Source organism: Pleurodeles waltl, chromosome 1_2 (genome assembly GCF_031143425.1).
Source record: "Pleurodeles waltl isolate 20211129_DDA chromosome 1_2, aPleWal1.hap1.20221129, whole genome shotgun sequence".
Taxonomy (NCBI): domain Eukaryota; kingdom Metazoa; phylum Chordata; class Amphibia; order Caudata; family Salamandridae; genus Pleurodeles; species Pleurodeles waltl.
This window is the reverse complement of record NC_090437.1, coordinates 1,041,434,188-1,041,457,948: the sequence shown is the minus strand read 5'-3', so window position 1 is coordinate 1,041,457,948 and position 23,761 is coordinate 1,041,434,188.

Below are 23,761 nucleotides of genomic sequence, written 5' to 3'. Positions count from 1 at the left end.
GGCGCACAACGCCAGCGGAATTACCTCATTTCTACTTGTCTCTCCTCACAGGTCAGGCAGCCACCATTGCAGGGGGGCACAGGCCATGGCACCTAACTGCGTCACAGCAGACATTGGCACATCAACTGACCTTTGTATTCACATACTGTTTCTGTAAAGGGAAAAATTCAGTTTTTTTCACATATGTGTGAATATGACCCTCTGCTCACCGTTTTCCACCCTAGAGTCCAACCGGTGAGGATGAATAGGAGATGGAGATACCCCCCCTGTACAGACCTCTGGTAGACCTGGCGACAATGGAGGACAGACACATTATCCTAACCTACAGACTTGATAGGGCCACAATCCAAGAATGTTGTGCCCAATTGGAGCCAGACCTGCTTTCAGCTATTTGCCAGGTATCCCACTTCTAGTGCAGGTCCTGCCAGTGCTCCATTTCCCAGCAAGTGGTTCCTTCCAAGCAACAGTAGCCATGGCATCAGTGATGTCTCAGCCAATGTTCTCCAACGTGTTGATCAGAGTGTTGTCTGCCCTGCTGATACACATGCGTAGCTACATCGTATTCCCCCAGGTGGAGGATTTGGCCACAGTCAGGGCTGACTTTTATGCCGTGGGACATATCCCCAACATCATTGGTGTCACTGATGGTATGCATATAGCATTTGCCCCCCCCGAGAAATGAACAAGTGATCAGGGAAAGAAAAGGCTTTCACTCTCTGAATGTGCAGATGGTGTGTTTGGCGGACCAGTACATCTCCCATGTCAATGCCAAGTATCCTGGCTCTGTGCATGATGCCTTTATTTTGAGGAATAGCAGCATTCCATATGTGATGTCTCAGTTCAAGAGGCAGGGGTGTGGCTAATAGGTGAGCCCATGGTCCCCACCCAGTTGATGTAGGTATATGGGTGTGGGGTTGTCCTTAAGGGTGAGAGTGTATCTAACAGGTATCCCTCGATATTTGCAGGTGACTCTGGTTACCCCAACCTCTCATGGCTACTGACCCCAGTGAGGAATGCCAGGACAAGGGCAGAGGAACATTACAATGAGGCACATGGGCGAACAAGGAGGATAATTGAGAGAACCTTTGGCTTCCTGAAGGCCAGATTCTGGTTCCTCCATCTGACAGGTGGATCCCTGTAACACTCACCCAAGAAGGTGTGCCATATCATAGTCGCATGTTGCATGTTGCAAAACCTGGCCTTGAGATGCCAGGTGCCTTTTCTGCAGGAGGATGAGCCTGGAGATGGCCTTGTGGCAGAGGTGGAGCCTGTCGACAGTGAGGAAGAGGAGGCAGAGGAAGAAAATGTGGACAACAGACGTTGACTCATTCATCAGTACTTCCAGTGACACACAGGTAAGACACTGTAACCACTTTCCATTGCAGTATTTTGTTAGACATTGAACAGGTGCCGCCTGATTTCCCTATGTTTAGCATCTCTATTTTCAGATCTCTGTGCCCCACTCTGGTTTCTGGTGTGTTTACTGCTGTCCACTACAGGTCATACCTATGTACATGAAACTGTACATTTGAAATGTTTACAGCTTGTCAAACTAATACGTATTTCAATCATTTAACAGACTCCATACTTGAATTTGTTCCAAGGGTGTTTATTTATGTGCTAATAAGTGGATGGGGTATTGCAATTGGGTGGGTTGCTGATGGAGGAAAGTCCCGGGTAGAGTCCAGTCTATTTGTATCACAGGTGCATTGTCAAAGGGTGCATAGGAAGGGGAGCAATGGCAGTACAAGGTGGACAGGGTGACAGAGTGGGACACAAGGGTGACATTCAGGAGAGTCTTATTTCCTGGTGGGGATCTTGGCAATGTTCTCTGGCTTCTGCCTGGAATGCAGGGACTGTTTGTGAGGTGGTCCTCCTTTTGCAGAGGGAAGGGTGCTAGTGGCCTGTTGGTCCTGTGGTGGGGCCTCCTGTCCACTAGCGTTGGCGGAGGTGGAGGGCTGTTCTTCGATGTGGCTAGTGTCAGGGGCTTATTGTTGTGCCACTTCCTAAGGGGTTGTGGGTATTGTGGGTGTGTGTTTTATATTGGATTGGGTGTGTGGGTGTGGTGTGTGTATGGATGTCAGGTGTGTATAGTTTGAACTGTCAAATGAGGTGTAGTTTTGTTAGAGTGTGTACCGCCAATGGTTTACCGTGGTTGAACGACCGCCGCAGTGATTCGTGGGTCATGCAGCTGTGGGCGTATTTCTGTTGGCGGAACAGTGTAGATTTTGGTACCGCCAGTTTATCACTGACCTTTGGGCTGGCAGACTTGTGTGGGTGTCTGTATAGTGGCAGATTTCTCTGTGTGGGTCATAATACCTGTAACGGTATACCGCTGCGGTCATGGTATGTTGGCGGCCGTCATCACAGCGGTTGGCAGCATTTACTGCCAGGGTTGTAATGAGGGCCTTAATGTTTTTTAGCGTTTAGAAATTAAAAGCGCTACTCGGAGCATCTGATTACATCTCGACTGGGGCAAAGTTAGAGTTTAAGGCTAACCAGGATGGAGCCCTGCCCGGCACCAGCAAGCAGGAGGCATCAGTCAAAAGTTTACCTGTGGACCTAGCTCCCACTTAATGCCAACATGGTAGCGCCATATTTAAAATACGGCTCACCATTGCGGTAGTTAGGGAGACTAGCGTAATAATTTTGAATCCTGCAAAGCACCCAGAGGCCCATTGTAATCAGTGGAAGCCTTTTTTTTTAACGCCTGCACTTAGCAGGCGTTAAAGAATACCTATAAAAATGGCATAAAGTAATCTCATAGATTACTTTGTGTCATTTTGTACGGCCCCCCTAGTGCCAAAACACCCCCTTGCATACATTATGCCTGGTGCAGGCATTATGTGGAGCAAGGGGTTACAAAGTGGCGCAATGTAAGCACTCTGCCACTTTGTATATATGGCGCTGCGTTTTTCCCCTTCCAATGCCAAATTAGAGTAAACAAAATTACACTAATGTGGTGTTGGTATAGCACAAGGCCAGCATAAATCTGGTCCAAGTCTTTTTCTTGAAGATTTTCTTCGATCGAGACGAAGTCACCAATCCGATCTTTCCTCCCTGGACCCCTCTTCGGATACGCATCGCAGGAGACCTCGGTGAAGAATTCGACCATTGGACTTAGACGATTTTTCAGGACAGAAATCTACATCTGGGCCAAAGCTGAATCTTGATCCAACATCCCTGGAGCCCTCCTCAGATACACTGTGTGGTAAGTCCCAACTTTTTTGCGTTCGGACTTTCTCAATTTTTTTGAGCTTTTTCTCTCTGACGTCGGACAACCCTCCACAGCAAGCCAATTTTGAGTCAACATTGTTGGATTGCTTTTCCAGGAGCACCTGGTGAAATCCTGGAAGTCTGGGGCTCTGGAGCTTTTCAGAGGGACAAATCTGCAAGTCAAGCTGGGTCGCTGTCGACGTGAGCCAGCTGGACTAACGGCGGCAGGTTGGTCCCTTTATGGTGCTTTTTTTCAAAAGTTCACCAAAATGCTGGATCTTTAATCAGAAGGTCTTTGAAGGTCTTTTAGGAGTCCTCAGCACACCCCAAGGTTCCAGACGCTCTGAGTTGCTCCTTGAGGGCTAGGACTACATCTCCTTGAATGCCCAGGTTCAAATCTACAAATGACCACTAGCCAGTGGTCAGCTGGTCAGTTCCTTTAGGTTTTGATGCAGGAGACTCTGGGTAGTTATTTTTCATCTGTATCAAGCAGGGAGTCCCTTTTTGAACCCATTGAAGACAGGCAAAATCCCTTTAGTGGTGAAGCCCAAGTGTGCAGCTGGTGCAGTCCTTCAGAGTAAAGTGTCCTAGATCAGGTCAAGGGTCCAGCAGGGCAGTCCTTGTTCTTCTGATGTTGTTCCTTGTAGGCATCTGAGGAATGGGTTCAGCTCTGCCAAATGTATCTTTGCTCCTGGAGTGAAAAGCAGGGAAAGGCAGCTGTCCAATCACATACAGGCCACCACCATCTTGGGTGACCACTTCCTGGAAAGTATGGGAAAAATCTATCCCATGGAGCAACATTCCTTAAAAATCCAAAATGGCAGAAACTGAATTTTGGAAGTTAGGTCTGGCTAAGCCCACCCACTGGTGTGGCTACAAATCCTTAACACACACCTCTCCTGCCCTTTCCTAATATAATCAACAGGACACCTGGCTGTCTGGGGTTGCAGGAAATGGGGGAGTTCCTGAGCTGCTCCAAATCTTTCCCTTCCTAGAAGACCAGTTTGGCTGCTCTCCCCCATCCTGTTTCGCCATCTGCTGAGGAAGATCTCCTCCCCCCAGGCACTTCCATTGTGTTCAGCCCAGGCCATTTCACACCCCTGACCAGGCTGCCAGAAGCTGGCCAATCAGGGAAGGGCACTACAGAGTTGAAACTGGTAACTTTCAGGTAGAGTTGTTGCATTTATCAGTTTGAGAGCAAACTTGCCATATCCAGCTCTTTTGGAGACTTTATTAATTAAAGTAAAGTTTCCCCATGTTTGCCTATGGAGCCTGTTGACAACAATGAGGGAAACACACATTTGGCTATTTTCCCTCACCAGGGCTTATAAAACATACTTTAGAAGATCCCTGTTTATAGATACACCTTAAGGGTGACTTATCTGTACGAATAAGGTAGTTTAAGACTTTGGAAGTACTTTTAATTCCAAAGTCAAGCTTGCATGTAACATTAATTTAAAAGCAGCCAGCAAGGTAGGCATGTCTTTAAAATGACCCTGGGTACCTCAGCAATGCACCTATGGGTGCACTATCTATGCTGGGGCAGCTAAACCTACATGCCCTACCATATACTAGGGACTTATAGGTAGATCGACATAGTCAATTTTAATTAGTCTAATTTGGAAACTCATTTTACACAGTGCACAGGCCCTGGGGCTCGTGAGCAGTACCCATGTCATCATCATAGTCAGGAAAACACCAGCAAGAAGTGAAGAATGGGAGAAAAAAGTTAGGGGGCTTCTGCAATCAGCCCAGTTTTCTCATAGGGAGTTTAAGGCTTGATAAGGGGGTTTCATGACAGTTTAACACTGCATTCCAGCTTCCATTGGAGACCTAGGGCATGGTTAAAGAAGAGCTACTGAAGTGGGTGACACAATAGGTGAAGCATGCCCACTAGCAGCATTTAATTTACTGTCCCTGGGTATATGGGGTACCACTGTACATTGGACTTGGAGGTAAATTAAATATGCCAAGCAGGTGTAAACTGGTAAAAATATGTTTTAGGTAGAGAGCACAAGCATTTTAGCACTGATTAGCAGTAGTAAAGTGCACAGAGTCCTAAGGCCAACAAAAGGAAATCAGCATAAAGTGGAGGGTAAAAATCAAAAGGTTGGGGATGACCCCACAGAGAAAGCCAGGCCAAACCCTTTGGGGATGAAAGCACTCTCGGGCATGGATTATAAAGATATCACAGACTTCTTTTGCTCTTTGGACCAAGGTAGTTATTTGCAGTCTCCAGTTTGCAAAGTGAGATTCATATAGCAGATTAGAATACAGCCAATGGATTCCTATATTTTGTTGACACTTGTCAGAGAAATTGTAATAGCATTTTAGTCAAATACCATATCAAATTCTATCTTTGTAATAGAATAAATAAAATGTCAACATGACGCATTATGTTATGCAAAAGAAATATGAAGCATATGAAATTCCTGTCTTTCAATGCTGCCGTTAATCCATATATTTCATATACAGCATTGGACTGAAAATCACTGCTGTATGCTTTAGTCCAGATGTATTCAGCAATTTCATCTAAGTGCTGATGGATTATACTGATTTCTCAAATGTTGAAGTTCTGAAGAGACTATCTTTTCAAGAACTTTTGTCCTTTTATGGAAACTTTACTATTTCCTTAGTGCATTGCTCAGGGAAAGCAAAGTTTATTTAATTCAGTAGAGCTGCAGCAATTGTTTCCATAGGCAGATCTTCTTTTAGATATGAAACACAATAAAATCATTCTGCTACTTTCCAGTTTCCTTCAATGCAGAAAAAGTACTGAATAGACTCTTAGTAGAGACATCAGTTGTGTCATCTACTAGACACTTAATCAGTACTTTTCTATGTCTGCATAACATATTCAATTTTTACTTCCACCATAAAGTACAGCAATTCTTTCTTAGAAGTGCCTTTAAACATATTGACAGTTTTCAAATGTGTTTCCATTGCACTGTCAATGCCAGAGACAGAAATCTATAGTGCTTTCAGTACACCAGTCTTTTCACAGCACTTATGGGTTATACAAAGGCACTACAAAAATGTATAAGTCAACAATTTCTGATGAAATTGGCTTTTATTAACTTGTACATTATGGCCCGTATTTATACTTTTTGACGCTAAACTGCGCTAACGCAGTTTAGCGTCAAAAAGTTTTGCGCCGGCTAACGCCATTCTGAAGCGCCATGCGGGCGCCGTATTTATTGAATGGCGTTAGCCGGCGCAAGCAGACCGGCGCTGCCTGGTGTGCGTGGAAAAAAACCACGTACACCAGGCAGCGCCGGCGTTGGGAAAAATGGCGCTAGGGCGTCTTAAAAATGGTGCAAGTCAGGTTGAGGCAAAAAATCGCCTCCACCCGATTTGCGCCATTTTTAACGATGCCCAGACGCCATTTACATGACTCCTGTCTTAGTAAAGACAGGAGTCATGCCCCCTTGCCCAATGGCCATGCCCAGGGGACTTATGTCCCCTGGGCATGGTCATTGGGCATTGAGGCATGTAGGGGGGCACAAATCAGGCCCCCCTATGCCAAAAAAAATAATTAAAAAAAACAAAAATTATACTTACCTGAACTTACCTGAATGTCCCTGGGGTGGGTCCCTCCATCCTTGGGTGTCCTCTTGGGGTGGGCAAGGGTGGCAGGGGGGGACCCTGGGGGCATGGGAGGGCAGCTGTGGGCTCATTTTGAGCCCACAGGTCCCTTAACGCCTGCCCTGACCCAGGCGCTAAAATCCGGCGCAAATGCAGGGTTTTTTGCCCCGCCCACTCCCGGGCGTCACTTTTGCCCAGGAGTATAAATACGACGCATTTGCGGCGCAGTCATTTTTTTAGACGGGAACGCCTACCTTGCATCTCATTAACGCAAGGAAGGCGTTCACGCAAAAAAATGACGCTCTTTCCTCATACTTTGGCGCTAGACGCGTCTAACGCCAAAGTATAAATATGGCGTTAGTTTTGCGCCGAATTTGCGTCGAAAAAAACGACGCTAATTCGGCGCAAACGGAGTATAAATATGCCCCTATGTTTCTTTACTCCCTCATGTCACGGCTGTGCAATGTCTGGTTATTCAAACAGAGCTAATTTCAATTTATTGGACAAGTTGGATTTACAGGAAATATATTTTCTTATTTTTTTCTGAAAGATGTTTTATGTCAGTAACTCCTGTTTTTGAGCAGATACCTTGACTTTCAAAGAGAAAGCAGGGAAAACAGAAATGCACACTTTCAGAAGTTCTACCAATAAGCCACTTCATTTTGTCACACGAGGGTCTGCATGTGTTGTGTTTTACCCTTCACTTTTGCAGGCTGTTCATTTTTGTTTCAGGGTTTATTAAGTAATAAGGATTTTAGAAAAATGGGTTAGCAAGTAAACTGTAAACTGTGGTCATTTTGTTTATACATATTCACTAAAAAGAAAGCAACAAAAAGTGTGCTTATTAAGCAAAAATACTTGTTAGAAATGGGGTCTTTGGTTGGTAGTCAGGTTACCCCCTGTCCAAGCAAGGACCCTCATTCTAGTCAGGGCAATGGAGAAACACACTCAGTTAACCCCTGCTTACTCCCTTGGTAGTCTGGCACGAACAGAAAGGCTTAACCCAGAGACAATGTGTAAAGCACTTGTGCCAATGCACACACAGTAATATAGTGAAAACAGTACAAAAAGATGTAACATCAGGTTAGAAAAATAGCCAATATTTACCTGAGTAAAACAATACCATTAACAACAAAAATCCAACATACACAAGTCAAGTTATGATTTTTTTAAAATAAAATAGCACTTAGAAACACAAATGCTTTGATGAGGTGATATCACAGCGTCGTAATGGAGTCATTCCCAACAATCCGATGCCAATGGCATCGGTCACCGGATCATGGCTCCCCCGGTACAGTACCTTGTAAATTTGAGGAAACAAGCCGGTGCACAGAGTAAGGGATCGCGGGATCACTGGATCCAAGGTGGGGTCGGTTCCGGTGCTGTGGAGTGAAGGAGCGGAGGTGTCATGAAGAGGTGTTGAGTCCTTGCTGCAGAGCGGTGGAGGTGAGGAAGCGTCGGTACAAAGGGTTGGATCCACGCACTTCCTGTGGATTTGGTATACAGCAGTCACAAAGTGTTGAGGCGACTTCCCCGGAGTCTCAGACTTCGGCGAGGCTGCAGCAGTGTCCGGCCTGCAGGGTTATCACACTCCAGAGAGGACCGCAGCGTCGGTTGGAGGCGGCTTCATGGGCTTCGGCAGCAGCGTCAATCTGGAGTAATCTGAAGTGGGGTTACTTGGTTTTTCTTGTTTTTGTTTACCAACTTCTTCTTTCAAGGGCCCAGGGACTGGATTAGGCACAACTTGGCAGGGCAGGAGTCTCAGCAGAGAGTCCAGGTGCTGGCAAAGGAAGTCTTTGATGACCCTGAGAATTCAGAACATGGGGCAAGCTCAGTCCAAGCTCTTGGAGAATCTACTCAAGCATGAATAAACCACAAAGTTCAGCTTTGTCCCATTTCACAAGCAGAAAGAGAAATTGCAGGACAGCCCAACAAAGCACAGTCACAGGCAGGGGCATCACTTCTCCTCAGCACTTCAGTGATTCTCCTTGGCAGAGGTTCTTCTTGGTTCCAGAAGCAATTCTTGAAGAAATCTAAAGTCTGGGATTTTTTATCCATTCCTTTCTGCCTTTCTCTGTTCTTTACAGGATCCTGCCTTGCCCAGGCCAGGCCCCAGACACACACCAGGGGGTTGAAAACTGCATTGTGTGAGGGCAGGTACAGCCCATTCAGATGTGAGTGACCACTCCTCCCTACACTCTAGCCCAGATGGCTCATGACAATATGCAGGCTACACCCCAGTTCCCTTTGTGCCACTGTCAAGAGGAGATTCACAAACAGCCCAAATGTCAGTCTGACCTGGACAGGGTATCCACAAACAGACAGAGTCACAGAATGGTATAAGCAAAAAAATGGCTACTTTCTAAAAGTTGCATTTTCAAATAGATAATTTAAAATAAAACTTTGCCAACAGATTAATTCAACAGATGAGTCCTAAAGCCAACAAAAACTGGTCAGAGAAAATAGGAGGAAGGAGTCAAGCAGTTTGGGGGAAATAAGGGACAGGTCCAACAATACTATATCCATACTAATACAGACTCAAGCACACTCAAGTATCAGCATTGTCATTATTCATTCATCCTCGCTCTCACAGGCACATAATTATTGAAGCACGTACAGATTTCCCCCTTCTGGTATAATATTTCAGTTATTTGTTTAGCTCCTCTCTTTTGCCTGCTTATAAGTAAAATATGATGTACACTTTGAGCTAGGCACTATTTCACACACAACAGGGACCGCTGAAAAGCTTAAGCACAAAAAAACAGAGATCTGGCTAGGGTTTAAAGTCTGAATGGTATATTTCACTTACAGGTTGACATTGAACTACTATTAGGAGGATTAAAAAAAGAACTTTGGAGGAAAAGCAAAATAATGTATTTAGAACTTTTGGCTTGAATTTGTACTACTGAATTTTCTAAAATGAACCTTGAAGAAGGGAAGAGTTTTGATTAGGCATTTGCCTTGAAAGAGTTTCAGGCAGATCGTTGTTACATCTAGTACCCATCAGTGCTGAGTGCAGAAAAGTAAATGTTAATTTATATAAACAGTTTAACATTGGAGTTAGTCGATTTATAAAATCTCCTATATTTTAACAGAGCTACATAACAGAAACGTACACAACACATTGATTGTAGATTCTAATATTAGAAATTGCTTCAGATTTGTAAATGTAATTGTATTTATAGATTGGTTACTACCCCATCCTAGTCACTGTATTATTATTCAGCGAGTAGTATGCTACTATGAATCCCAAAGGTAGATAAGTGGTGGTTTAGTAGAGGGAAATATACATTGTTATGGGTGGTAGAAGTAGTCGACGTGAATTTGTTAGTTGGATAAATAGGATAAAGGATAAATAGAGGAGGGAAACATTTAGGTATGATTATTTGGGAGTTCATAATAGCAAAAGGGGTTTAGAATGAGTCAGAGAGCCTGTTGGATGATTAGGATATAGGATGGATCAAGGAAGGAAGAGTTTGGAAAGGGTTGCTTGGGGGTTCATAGCAGTATAAGAGGTTGGGGATGAGCCAGAGGATGGAGGTAGAGGATATTTTAGAAAAGGAATAGGATGAGTCAGAGTGGTGATTTGATGAGGTTTAGAGAGATTTGTTACCATGCAATCTTATTCTAGAAACTTCCTAAATTGTGTATAAAACTGTTAGCTGATCTGCCCTCTGGAAGCTCCCATCTTTGATGAATGCCAGGGTGATGTCTATTCAACTTTTTTGTGATTGTTTTACATTGTGGAGATCACAGCCCTCAAACAGACAGGACTACAAAGAGAAAGATACACATGACATACCTCCACACTCAAAGACTCTTTCTCAACTACCCATGAATTTAACATTTAGAATGGCTTCTTCAGATGCATAGAGAAGCATCCTACCTTCTGGCCTGAGGTCAGTGTACCGGAGGGCAAGGTTTTTGTCAGGACTTTGTTGGAGCAGTAATAGCACATCCAGCACGTGTCATGCTTGGATGTCTCTCAATCATCATCAACGAGTTACACCCCTGGCTTGCAATGTTTTGGGAAATACATTTCTTGTACATTACTGTTTTATTTATTAAACAGAAATGTTCAAAACAAATAATCTTTGATTTTGCATCAGAAGACTCCAAGGTGGCTGTGAGACAAATAGAAACATAGCCTATTGAAAGAACAATTCTGAGTTTACAAAATGTTTGTTAGTTGACTCAAATATGGCTGAACTGGGTCTACAAGGTAAACTATTGAAGGATGGGGGCCTTCATCATGGCTCCTTGAACTGAGGGATACCCAGTCTATTTATTCTGGGGGTAAAGCCTGACAAAGTAGCATCTCATTTTTAACAGACAAAAACCTCAGAGTAAGACAGTCATGGAATTGTTATTTAAAAGCTTGATTAAAAAGTGTTTGTTGAATTGAAGTTGTGTTGTTGTAAGCAGCTTCTGAAGATAGTTGCTAATGTGACAATATTCCTCCCAGTGCTAATCATGTTCTCCCTGATAGCTACAACCACACCTACAACAGCCCTTCACCTCATAACTCACAAATCACTATACAAATAATGCATATAGCTAAGGAAAAATATGCTTGCTGACTAAATTATTTGAAGGAAAGTGACCATCTGGCCACCAATAATTTCGGAATGTTATTTTTGACAACTAATTTTCTTTTTAAAAACGGTTAGTAAGAACAGGCCAAGATGTTTTGGGGCATATTCTCCTGTAATTTTCCTCCTACCTGTATATTCTATGCATTGGAGCAATGCCATAATAATAATAGCATTTCATACCACACCCTTACCATTTCTTAATACTCTAACTAAAAGGTGTTACCACTACCCAAATTATGGTACCAAATTTACCAGCATTGGAACAATAGAAGGCTGAGTCTGATTTGTAAGTATTCAAGTTGAAGACCCTAGGATCACTACATTTACCAATGTGGGAGTCGTATGTGTGACCCTCAAACCATTTCATTTTCATCTCAGAACACATTAAGTAATTGTTTCTGCAAGTCATAATTGTAATCAATTGTGAATTTCCAGATTTAGTATTTGTGGCAGATTTTTACTGTACAGAAGAATAGTGAAACCATTCTCAGTAGACCATCCCACCATAAACATCAATTTGAAACTCTGAACAAAACAGCCCACCTTCCAGGCTGATAGAAATACACAGTACATGGAAAATGGCATGCAAATACTGCTCAATAAAAATATAGAATGCTCTCCGAAAAATGGAACTAAGACATTATTTAAAAGCTTTTTGGCTACATGTATCAATGTTTGGTTTTGCGACTCGCAAATTGTGAGTGAGAGCAATTTGCGAGTTGCGAAACCATATGTTGCATAGTGTCAATGACACTATTTGCGATTTGCAAGGGGGTCGCAAATGCCCACCTCATGATTATTCATGAGGTAGGTCGCAATTTGTGACCCCCTTGGGAATGGCGGCCCTCACAGGGATGGTGGCCTGCTGGAGATAGCAGACCACCATGTCTGTGACTGCTTTTAAATAAAGCATTTCTTTTTTTAAATGCAGCCCGTTTTCCTTAAAGGAAAACGAGATGCATTTGAAAAACACAAAATGAAACGTTTTTGTTTAATTTTTTTCAGAGCAGGCAGTGGTCCATAGGACCACTACCCGCTCTGAAAAAATGTTTTTACTGACATTCACAAAGGGGAAGGGGACCGCTTCCTGTTTGTGAATGGGTTAAACTGCAATTGTTTTGTGACAACATTTGCGGTCACAAAACAATCATACATGGGACACCCCTTCCTAACTGCGAGTCGCAAACCTTTTTGCGATATGGTAAATAGTTTACTGAATCGCAAAAAAGGTTTAGTACATGGGAAAGTGTGTTTTGCACATCGCCGTTTGCGACGTGCAAAAGGCTATGTACATGTGGCCCTTTTTAGGTCGAGCGTTAGCGTTCGGCCTGCTGTATACTAAAGTACACTATAGAGTGAGTTCCAGCGTATTGATTTGTTAGTTGCAGTGTACTAAAGTATACAATAGAGTGAGTTCCAGCATTTTGATTTGTTAGTTGCAGTGTCCTTCAAAAATCCTTGCTTGCTAGTGGTCAGTTCTGCCTCTTTTTCCTGCCTTTTTTCACTTTGGGAGCAGCACAAAGTACTGTGTAATTACGCTATGTCCTGTTTATCTCTTCTGAAAGGGACTTTTTCTTTCAGTATTGGCCTGTTTGCCTTGCACTGTGGGTGTGTGTTCAGTCCCTCCTCCCCACCAGCTCCCTCTGTAAACATAAACCAACATCAGAGGGGGGCTGTTCCAGGGCCAGTTCACCCTCACTCTCGCTCTTGCTCTCTTCCTCTTGTTATTTTCACTCTGTGTGGCAATAAAAGTCCAGTCCGTAATTTACAACGCTATGAGCTCTAACTCGAGCAAACACAAGACTATTGCATTCCAAATGCCGGTTTATGTTCTGCATGCGCCCACTTTTTAGGCACAGAGAGATTACATGATTTGCTAAAAAGCACAGGATGTTGAAGCTGAGAGTCTGCATCTCTACTGCTATGCCACATCCTCCCTACATGAACAGTGTCTCAATTAAGCACCATGGCGAATAGGGTGTTCATTGGAGTGCGAGGTCGGTGCTACAGCGTGCATGTGCATCAGTTCAGTATTGCATATAGAGGTCAGTGCTACCGGAGGACGAGGTGATATGGAGCGTAATCCGAGTTGTGTGGTCAACACTTTACAGGCCCTATCCAGGCTTTACTTTGCCTCCCATTGACATGGTAGAGGTCTGTTCCGGAAGAGTGGATTATACAAACAAGCACTCTAAAGTCTCAGGTGGGCATAATAGACTTTATTCCCAGGCAGCTTTTCGAGGAGATGCACACACACACACACACACACACACACACACACAGACTTAAATATAAAGTTGTTGCTTGCTTACAGAGTACCGCCAAAATCGCTTTTTTCCTGATAGGATTGAGGACAAGCACGGAGCCGTCAAGGTCTGTGCATGAATACCAGAGGCCTCCTTTCTGAATGAGGGGGCCTTTATTTTGGAAGGGGCTTTGAGGACAGATAAAGATTGACACAGATTTTGGTTTGAAAACAATTGCGATTTGCCACAGGAATCAAACATCTTTCTTTGCAGATGGGCATTTAAAATGAATATACAAGTAGGTTCTGGAGAGGTTGCCTCACGGTAGCGATGAATTTGGGCCAACTCAGCAGTTCATCCTTCAAGTGTTATTACAGTGAATGCCATCTTACTGGGTAATAACTACTGTTCTTGACGGAGTTTACAAGAAGTGAAATGTGCAAAATGAAATGCTGTCCGTATTATTATCATAATTAATTACATGATAGGAAGAAGGTCGAACTACATCCTGTTTGCTTCCCAGTCATCGCTCAACTCTCTTCAGTGCCTCGTAAGGGGATGTATGTACTGCTAGTAAAGTGCAGTATTCTTCTAAGTGCTCTTAAAGTGAAGGCGTTGGTGTACATATATATTTGCTTTTAAAAGCGTTCTGCATTCTAAAATGTTTCAAGCAGTGATTGCAATGGATATGTAAAAGTGCAGGTACCCTATGCCAGGGTGCCCTTCAATTAAAAATATTGCACCTCTGCTTAAAGGTGCATGCCCTTCCTCTCCAAGTAAACAGGAGCAGATATTCCGCACTTGAGTACAGTCCCATTTAAAAGCCGTGGTTGCAACAGCTGCAGGAAACAGAGAGCCTTCTACTTCACCAGACCTTTTGCTTGCACAGGGACATAGCCGCTCTTCAAAAGCGTCCATGTACCTGCCTGAATCCGCACCAACTTTAATTCTTCAGCATGGCATTAAGCTCTCAAAAAGGAATGCATAGTGCGCACTGATAGTTAATTCCAAAACAGAACAACAACACCTAATTAAAGACAATTTCATATTTAATATGAGGCACATTACATTTTTGCTAGTAAGTATACTTTAAGTGGCAAGTAAAGTGAAACAACCCACTGTTCTCTCAATTCTTCAGCCCATACAACACTGTTCCCTTTTTCTTTCCATCTCTTTTTAGGAAATTTAACTCTTTGGCCTGACCCCATCAGTCTAACTTCAGCCCCTCACTAGTGGTGTGAAGCACTATATTAATTGCAATTTAATATATCTGGCATTTACAATTCCTCGTGGAATAAACTGACGCAGTGCTGAAGTGCATGCCAGGAAGCCACGTCATAGCTCACCTCCTCTTTTTTTTCACCCACAATGCAAGCTCCACCCTCTATACATGCATCACAAGCCATTGCCCTCCCACCTCCTTCAACAGAACCGGCCCTGGCAGTCCTTCTTTCACACATATTATGCCAGGCATCTTCTGCACAATGCGCGTATTTCAAAAACGTATCTCCATCAAGCCACAACCTTTCTTTCTTTCCCATGCCTTTTCAACAATTCTGTCCCTCAAACCCACAATCTCCTTCTCTTCTTAGGGCGTCTTCTGCTTACTCAGGCCCTCCCTCTTTATGCGTCTGTGGCCTTTTCTCCCCTTCTTTCTCTCTTTCTCACTGACTCTCTCTGCTCCTGTGTCTGGAGTTCATTCACCACTTAGTGTACAAACTGCCTATCACCCTCTATCTTCCTTTCTATCTATTCTGTTCAACTTTCACCCCATCTATCCACCATGCCACATAATTCCACTACACAAATACACTACACACCGCTCAATTACACCTGACACAATTCCACAAATAGCAATTCCAATTAAACCCATATACATCCACTCCACTCCAAAGCAAATACACATGGGTGAAAGACATTGTAATTTACAGCCCAATAGCTCAAACTCTCGCAATTGCGAGACCTTCTGCATTGCAAATGCTTGTTCTTCTCTTGAGATTAGCTTTATTCGTCATTACTTTTCACATACTGAATTCCTTAAGTAACATATAGCTAATAGCTAGTATATTCAGCATAGTGGTCAGCCAATATGTGATTCAACCCATACAGTATATAATATAACATATTGTGAGATAATATTAAATAATATAATAGAAACCAAGTTGTATTAAAAAGGCAAGTTATATTGTAGATATCAGATTTAAGGAATAATAAAAAGCTACTTATTTATATTGACATAAATGGCTAACTATACTTAGGTGCGGAATTCAAAGTGTAAGTTTAAGGTGCAGCACAAATCTTATGACTCATACTGCAAACGGGAAGTTGTGTGTCAAGGTGAATATGTGCTCCGTATATTGTATTCATAAAAAATCTTCACTGAACAGCAAAAAAATGAGGCCAGTATATTTAAAGATCTTTACGAATCTTTATTGTTCTACTGCTAAACATGGTTTAATGATCGAGTCACAAACAGCGCTAGGGAAGGATGGGATATGTTACAGATACTTGAAAGGAAATGTGAACAAGCATTTTCAATGCAACGGGGCTCGCATTTGCTCGAGTTGGAGCTATTTGCGTTGTAAACTCCTAACCTAAGTATTCTTGCCACACAAATTAAAAGAAAAAAAACACAGCACGATCACGCTATGTAAAATGCAGTGCGATCGCGCTGCAATTGAAAACGGAAAAACTGAGCGCGATCGTGCTAAGTAAACACCAGTGCGATTGCGCTGCGGAGAAAATTAACAGATAAAGTAGTCCGGGCCCCAAGCTCAAAACATCGAGCCTCGTATGTTTTTGGTAGTTTACCGGTGCTGTGTACGTGGGCTTAACACCGGAAAAGGCATGAGGTATGCATGCCTTTCACAAATGAAAGCAAGCAGATTTTAAAGAGCAAGCCCAGGAACCAATTAAAGTGACTGACGTGACCCGGGCGTGGTTTGAAGCCCAAAGAGAGATTACTTTATGGACGGAGAATGTTGTGCTCGTCCATAAAAATGGAGGAGGAATATAGAGGAGACAGATTAATAGAGGTAGAAGGGAAGGGGAGGGCATAAAGGAGCAGTATTTATGCTATCGTGATGCATGTTGTTATTGGTGCATTTGTTATCATTCAGTTCTAAAAACAGTTGCATAAGATTAACTGTCACTCAAAATCAAAACTGGTAATATAGATCTCGGTGTTACCTCTCATAGATACACCTAACTAGTGTGAATAATGGTCTTAAATTCATCTTTTGTAACCGAAAAGGGAATGTAATTATATAATTGCTTTCAACTCATATTGAAAGGGCTCACCTTTCTACACTCCCAAAGTAAAAAAGTTAGCTACTGTCATACTTTGTAGCATTTAGCAAATACTTTTAGATTGAAAAGAACTGCATTCTATTGTAATGCACAGCTCACACCAGGTGCTGAAAAGCGAAAAGTTGGTGAAATGTAAAACACTAAAAGAAAAAGAAACAGCAAAGTATTTTAATCCATGTGTTAAATCTTCTGGAATTTAAAATGTAAATGTCTATTACACCTTTGATTTAATGCATCATTAGTATTCCATTCCCAATTTTGACAGAACAAAATGCTCCATCTCAAAAGGGAATGAGCCTATTTTATATCATTAACAAATAAATATGGAAACATTAAGAAGCGTTGAACATCCAAGAGAGAATTACAATATATATAGAGCTTCCATAGGTGTGTGAGATTTGGGCAGCGTCTGATTTTATGTAGAATGCGTTTCATTGTTTTTCTTTTTTCTGCAACGTAATAAATATCTATCTGTTCGAAGTCAAATATAATGTGGCCAAAAGCACAACCTTTGGTGAGAAAAGGCCCTGTTGTGTATCTTCTGAGGCTGCAAAGACAGGCAGGCAATACTTTGAAAAATGTTTCATGATAATATTAGCCAGACTGAGATTTGCTTTTGAGCTGCCCAGTGTATACCTATAATCAAATCTTTTTAGCACAAAGGCACTAACCTGTATCTCCATGTGTGAAGGTAGGCTCAGCTAATTCAGCACCCAAGTTCACTCTGCGCTCTAAGGGGATCATTACAACTATATAAATGGACACATTCCAATAATGAATGCAGCTTCACTTCCCTTCGGTCAATAAGAACGATACTCGAAATCCAGTCATCAAGCCCTCCTTGATTGGATATAATAAGTTATATTTAATTAGTGTTCACCCAGTTTCCTCCCCTCACAGGACTGGGCTCCATTGCCCACATTCTGTCATTTTTTTGAGCGATGACTTGAAATGAGACCAAGGGCCAGATGTACAAAGCTTTTTCCTTGTCGCCAATGGCCCGATTCGTAGAATCAGTCCGTTCGCGACAAGTAAAAAACATTTTCCAATGCACAGACTCAATTTTTGCGATTTGGTTATCTATTTAACGAATCACAAAAAGGGTTTGCGAGTCGCAATTAAGAAGGGGCGTTCCTTTCCAGAATTGCGAGTTGCAGTGCTATGTATGATTGTTTTGTGAACGCGATCACAAAACAATTGCAGTCAAATCAGTACTAACCTATTCACAAACGGGAAGGGGTCCACACAGGGCCCCTTTCCATTTGTGAATGGATGCTAAAATATTTTTTCAGAGCAGGAGGTGGTCCCACGGACCATTGCCTGGTCTGAAAAAATAAAAAGAAAACTTTTAATTTTTGTTTTTGAAATGCATCCTGTTTTCCTTTAAGGAAATATATATATATATATATATATATAAATAAATATATATACACACACACACACACACACACACATATCCTAGTGGCGGTCATCATGTGTCCATAGTAACTACATTTTTTTGTTGCTAACAATTGCTAATAATTTGGTGATGTTTGATGAAATTCCACAAAACTTTCCAAAAAAGTATACTTTTTTGCCTTGCTTAAAGTTTTGGGGTGTTTCCCCATTATTTTTCTCAAAGGAACTTCAGACACAGCTGCAGCCCAGACTGCTGAATGGACTTACACCAAAATTGGCAGGAAGCTTATTCTAGGTCCAGAAAGTGTCCTCTGTGCTTTGTATATATTTATCCTAGTGGGGGTCATCATGTTTCCAAAGGAAGTGCATTTTTTGTTCCTAATAATTGCTAATAATTTGGTGTCATTTGATGAAACTCCATGGAACATCCAAAATAGTATACTTTTTTGCCTTCTTTGCGCATGGAAAGTTTTGGGGTGATTCGTCAACTAGGAGTCGAGAAAAAAAGGAAAGGTGCCAAAACACATTTTCCCCATTGATTTTCCCAAAGGAACTTCAGACACAGCTACAGCCCAGACTGCTAAACGAACTTACACCAAAATTTGCAGAAAGTTAATTCTAGGTCCAGAAAGAGTCCTCTGTGCTTTGTTTTTAGGTGTAAATCTGTAAAAATGTATACATCTAGTGATGTGGAAGCTGAGATCTGATTGGCTGCCACCACCTTAAATAGGACATGGTGGCAGACATCTTGGGTCTCGGGACTTGGTCCTGAGTCTTAGAAAACATTAAAAAAAGACACCAGGGGTCAGTGTAGGAGTACCCTGACCACCTAGGCCTGGTGGTGAATCTCAGAGGAACCCCTCCTAGGTCCAGAACCATTGAGGTAATTTGTGAATCCACATCAAAATATTAAGCAAAAAGTGTGGTCTTCCACGCTTGTTTGTCTTTAAGGTCCCATGAGGGGGTACATGTGGCCCCCCTCCCGAGGCCAAGTTTGGCCCCTTGGATCCCAGGGCCCAGTGCTATTGTGTGGGTAGAGGGGTACGGAACCCCCTCCCCATGCCATTTTTGGCTATGGGAAACCCACCCCCTTAGGCTGGCTACATTGTAAAGTGAGAGAGGGGCATACTACTTTCTCCCAAGGCCATTTAGTGCCCTCCCATCCCCCAGGGCCCAGCTGAAAAGGGGGAGGGGGCATATGACTCCATCCCCCAGGAAGTGGGACTCCGTCCCCCGGGGCCTGGACTCATTGCAAAGGCAGAGGAGTGTAGGGTGCCCCTACTCGGGCTGATTTCGACCCTTGGAGCCGATCCCCCAGGACCTGGATGTATTTGTAAAAGGGGGAGAGTGCATGCAGCCCATCTCCTTGGGCCAATTTCCTAGGGCCCTGCTGCATTAGCAAAGGGCAGTGGGGGCCTGTGGCCCCCTCCCAGAGCTAATAATGGTCCTGGGGACCCCATCCCCCAGGACTGGCTTACAGGCTATGTCTCAGCATGCCTATCCAAGGACATAGCAGTATCCAGGCAGGGAAACCTGTGTTTGCTCTCGTTTGGCAGGAGCATTTTCAAATCTTCCTTGAAGCATCCACAATCACATCCACAACCATATCGTATTATTGTTGTGAGGCACATCTTGTATTTGTTGGAGGGACTGGAGGGCTGATTTTTGCTTATATTAGCTGTATGCTTTTACGACTATTTGCAAACATGCTCTTTGGAAGGGGCAACACGGAGCAGCCATTCTTGTAGGCCTGTACTCTCAGAGTGATTAGCACTTTAGTTGCCCTCATTACTTTCCATTGTGCCCAGCCTTATTTAAACACAGCCGTGGCACAGGAGAGTGCCACATCATACTGTTTCTGTGAGCCATTTTAAATCAGTGTTTTTTAACATGTGTTTTTAAAAACATCATGTAATCCTTGATTTCCTGGGGGAATTGGATGGTTAATTTTTGCTTATACTCAATGTATATCTTTACAAGGAGGTGTAAACACACTCTTTTAAAGTGGCATCATTGAGCAGGCCTTTTGGTAGGGCTATAATTCAAGAGCAGTAAGTGCTCTAGTTGCCCTCATTACTTTCCACTGCACGTGGCATTATTTAAATGTGGCCGCAGCATAGACATGCATGGGATGTGCACAGTGGGTGAACCGCTGGTGCACCAAAAGCAAGTCCATTTGCGCTTGTCCGTAGTGGGACCTCGTCAAGTTTCAGAACTCGTGGTGAAACTGAACCAGCAACCAACCGAAGACTCTCATATTCCCATAATCAGCTTCAGGTATTGAATGGTAAGCATCACAGATGTACCACACTAAATTTGATCAATAAACCACCCCCCCCCAGAGAAAATCAGATATTCAAGGTGTGTGACTTTAAATTGACCAGACTGATTGGTAGACCTGTGAGAACTTGGTGAATTAGACATGCAAGAACTAGGGGAGTAACTTTGCCCCAAATGAATGAAGCAGGAGAAGTGAAGAAGGTTAATGGCTATTTGATTAATGCCCATTCCTAAATTAAGGATAATCTAGAGTTTGCTGAATTCATCAATACCCCAAACCTTGACTGTGTTATAGTAACAGAAACCTGGCCCACATGTTTTCATATCCTGATTTTGCAGAAGTTGTTCATCCAGTTATTCTATTCTGGTACAATATTGGAAGTGGAGATGAGGAGGAGGTGTGGCCATCATTTATTAAAACACTTTCTACTATTTTATGGAAGCAGCCAAAGGGTCTACTCTATGTGAGGCATTGAGATTTATTCTTAACATTTTTCATGCAACATCCTTTTCTGGGTTTCCAATCGATCGTCCTCCCCGACACAGATCCACTTTTTCACTAAAAATAAGGCAGCTGATTGAACCTTACTTAAACAAATCCAATTGCACAATCATAGGTGATTTTAATTTTTATCTACAATTTAAGGAAAGGAGACTCAGCTACTTTTATTGATACCTTAGCAAGTTTTAGACTCACTAAATTAATTAATGTACCAACGCATTCTCCAGTCCATACACTAGATGGATTTTTTTCGAACAATGCAATGCTGAAGGTTGAGAGAATACTCCCTCTAAGCTGTTCAGATCATCATGCTGTTGGTTTCTCATTTTCCTATAATCTCTCTAGGGAGGCCCTTAGAAATCTGGAAAAAAATTAAGTTGTGACTGGAAGAACATGTCGTAGATGGAATTTTTAAATGCCTGAAAACTGTAAACATTTACTATTGAGGAGGATGTTAACCTGGCCTCCAAAGAATTTTCAGGATGGCTTAACACGGCCTTGGATGGAGTTCCACCTTTTAAGACTTGAGACTGCCATAGGCAATCAGCTTCTGCTCCTAGGTTCTCTGACCGACTTAAATCATTCTGACCAGAAGGAAAAAAGTAAATATAGAACTCTGATTAGAGAGTATAAGCAGGCTAAGTTTGAGGAGAAGTCTAAATTCTGCACCAAGAAAATCACTAATGCTCCCAACTCTTCTAGAGAGTTATTTAAAATCATAAATACTCTGTCTTCCTTTAACACTCCTAATCCTCCTGAAGGCACATAGACTTTCTGTGATGAGGTGGCTTTGTTCTTAAAAATGTTTAACCATCCATAATGAATATATGGAAAACAAAGATCATGAACAGGCTCCTGACCTTAGTAGAGCCAGTCTGCATGAGATGTTAGAGTTCAATGTGAAGGAAGAAACTACAGGAAGCCACCCCTCCTTCTCCTGGGAACCTATTGGATGACCGACTCTCCTTTGACCTACAGGTAAACAGAAAAGTTTCTTTCTGTTTCAAATTGGTCAGAATATTGACAATAGGTTTCCCTATATTCCCAACCTGAGCGCAAAATAGTAGTGAATCTAAATCTGTCTAGAATTGATTATTGTATGCACTGTACCTGAACATTAACAAATTCTTCATCAGAAAACTGCAAACTGTACAAAATGCAGCAGCAAGGCTCATCTTACACCTCACAGGCATCATTTGGTGGCTCCACTGGTTGTCCATTAGTAAGCGAGTAACAGTTAAAGCCTTGTGTATTGCACACAAGAAATTGCTTAACTTAGGACACTGGGTTATTAGAGCCAAATTTCAGTGGTACAAAACCGCAAGGCCACTATGCACTAGTAAGCATAAACTGGTGGTTATTCCTAAATTTTAGGAGACATGATGGAGAGAAAGACTCTTCTCTGTAGCCACGGCCAAACTGTGGAATACTCTTCCATGCTATCTAAGTGCTATAGAAATTAATCTGGTTCTTTGAAAGGCTTTTAAAACTTATATATTCTCTCTGTAGACTGTTCTTTGTTTTGAATACCTCTATTTTGCCATCCTCTAGATTGTTTTACATGGCTTATAGCACACTGATTCTAGGTATGTTTCCCTGCCCGCAGGGAAGCAGGCGGGGAAACAGCTAAATATTGGTCCCACCAGGAGGGAGCAGCATTATTAGCTGCTCCGTTTGGGCTGGATGCTGGAAGGTAGTTCATGTCTCAGGGGCCTTTGGGCTCCTCCTGCAGCCTCCAATATTACTGTACCATGCCCCATGGGATGGGGTTCCCATGGCTGAAGCCGACTAGGGGAGGAGGGCTGTGAGCACCCCTCCTTCTAATGACAGCACAAGGTCCTGGGGAATGGGGTCTGTGAGGCCAAAATTGGCTGTAGGTGATGGGGTACCTGGGGCCAAAATTGCCCCCCTTACAAATGGCCCCAGGGATTGGGGTTTGCAGGGCTGAAATTGGGTGCTACCCTCAAGGTGCCTCGCTCCAACTGACAATGCCACTGGGTTCCGGTTGATGGGGTCTCCAAGGCCAAAACATCCCAGAGAGTGAGCCTGTGTGCCCTCCCCCACCTAAATATCATAGCTGGCCCTGACAGAAGGGGTCCCCAAGGCCTGAGGCCAATCAAGCACTGCAGACCGCTGAAGGCTGTGTGCAGTGTGGGACTGGTTGCCTTTGAAGGGGATGGCCACAGGGCATGGACACAGGCCAGGCCTTGTGGCCAACTCCCGACTGCGCATGGCCAATGTCCATGTAGAGCGTGGGTTTGGCTGCATGTGGGTGGGATTGCCTTAAGATGATGTTGGATTTACATATTGTAATTATATTACGCTACTTAAAAAAAGACTTAGGAATTCACTCAAAAAATCAAAGGTTGAGGTAACGGTATAAATAGGTGAAATGTTCAGGAACAATGTAACATTTTCAAACTCTAAAAACCACAGAAATAATATAGCTAGAGTTCTTTCAAGTAACTCTAACTCATTCCCTAAGGTAACTATAACTTGCTGCCTCACCATGCACTGCTAATTACCTCACGTATTACATCACTCATGTCACCTTTCATCTCATCATTGAAATTATCACTGCAACATTTGCAGTGAAATTATTGTTGAAAAAAAGTGCATGGCGGAGGCAC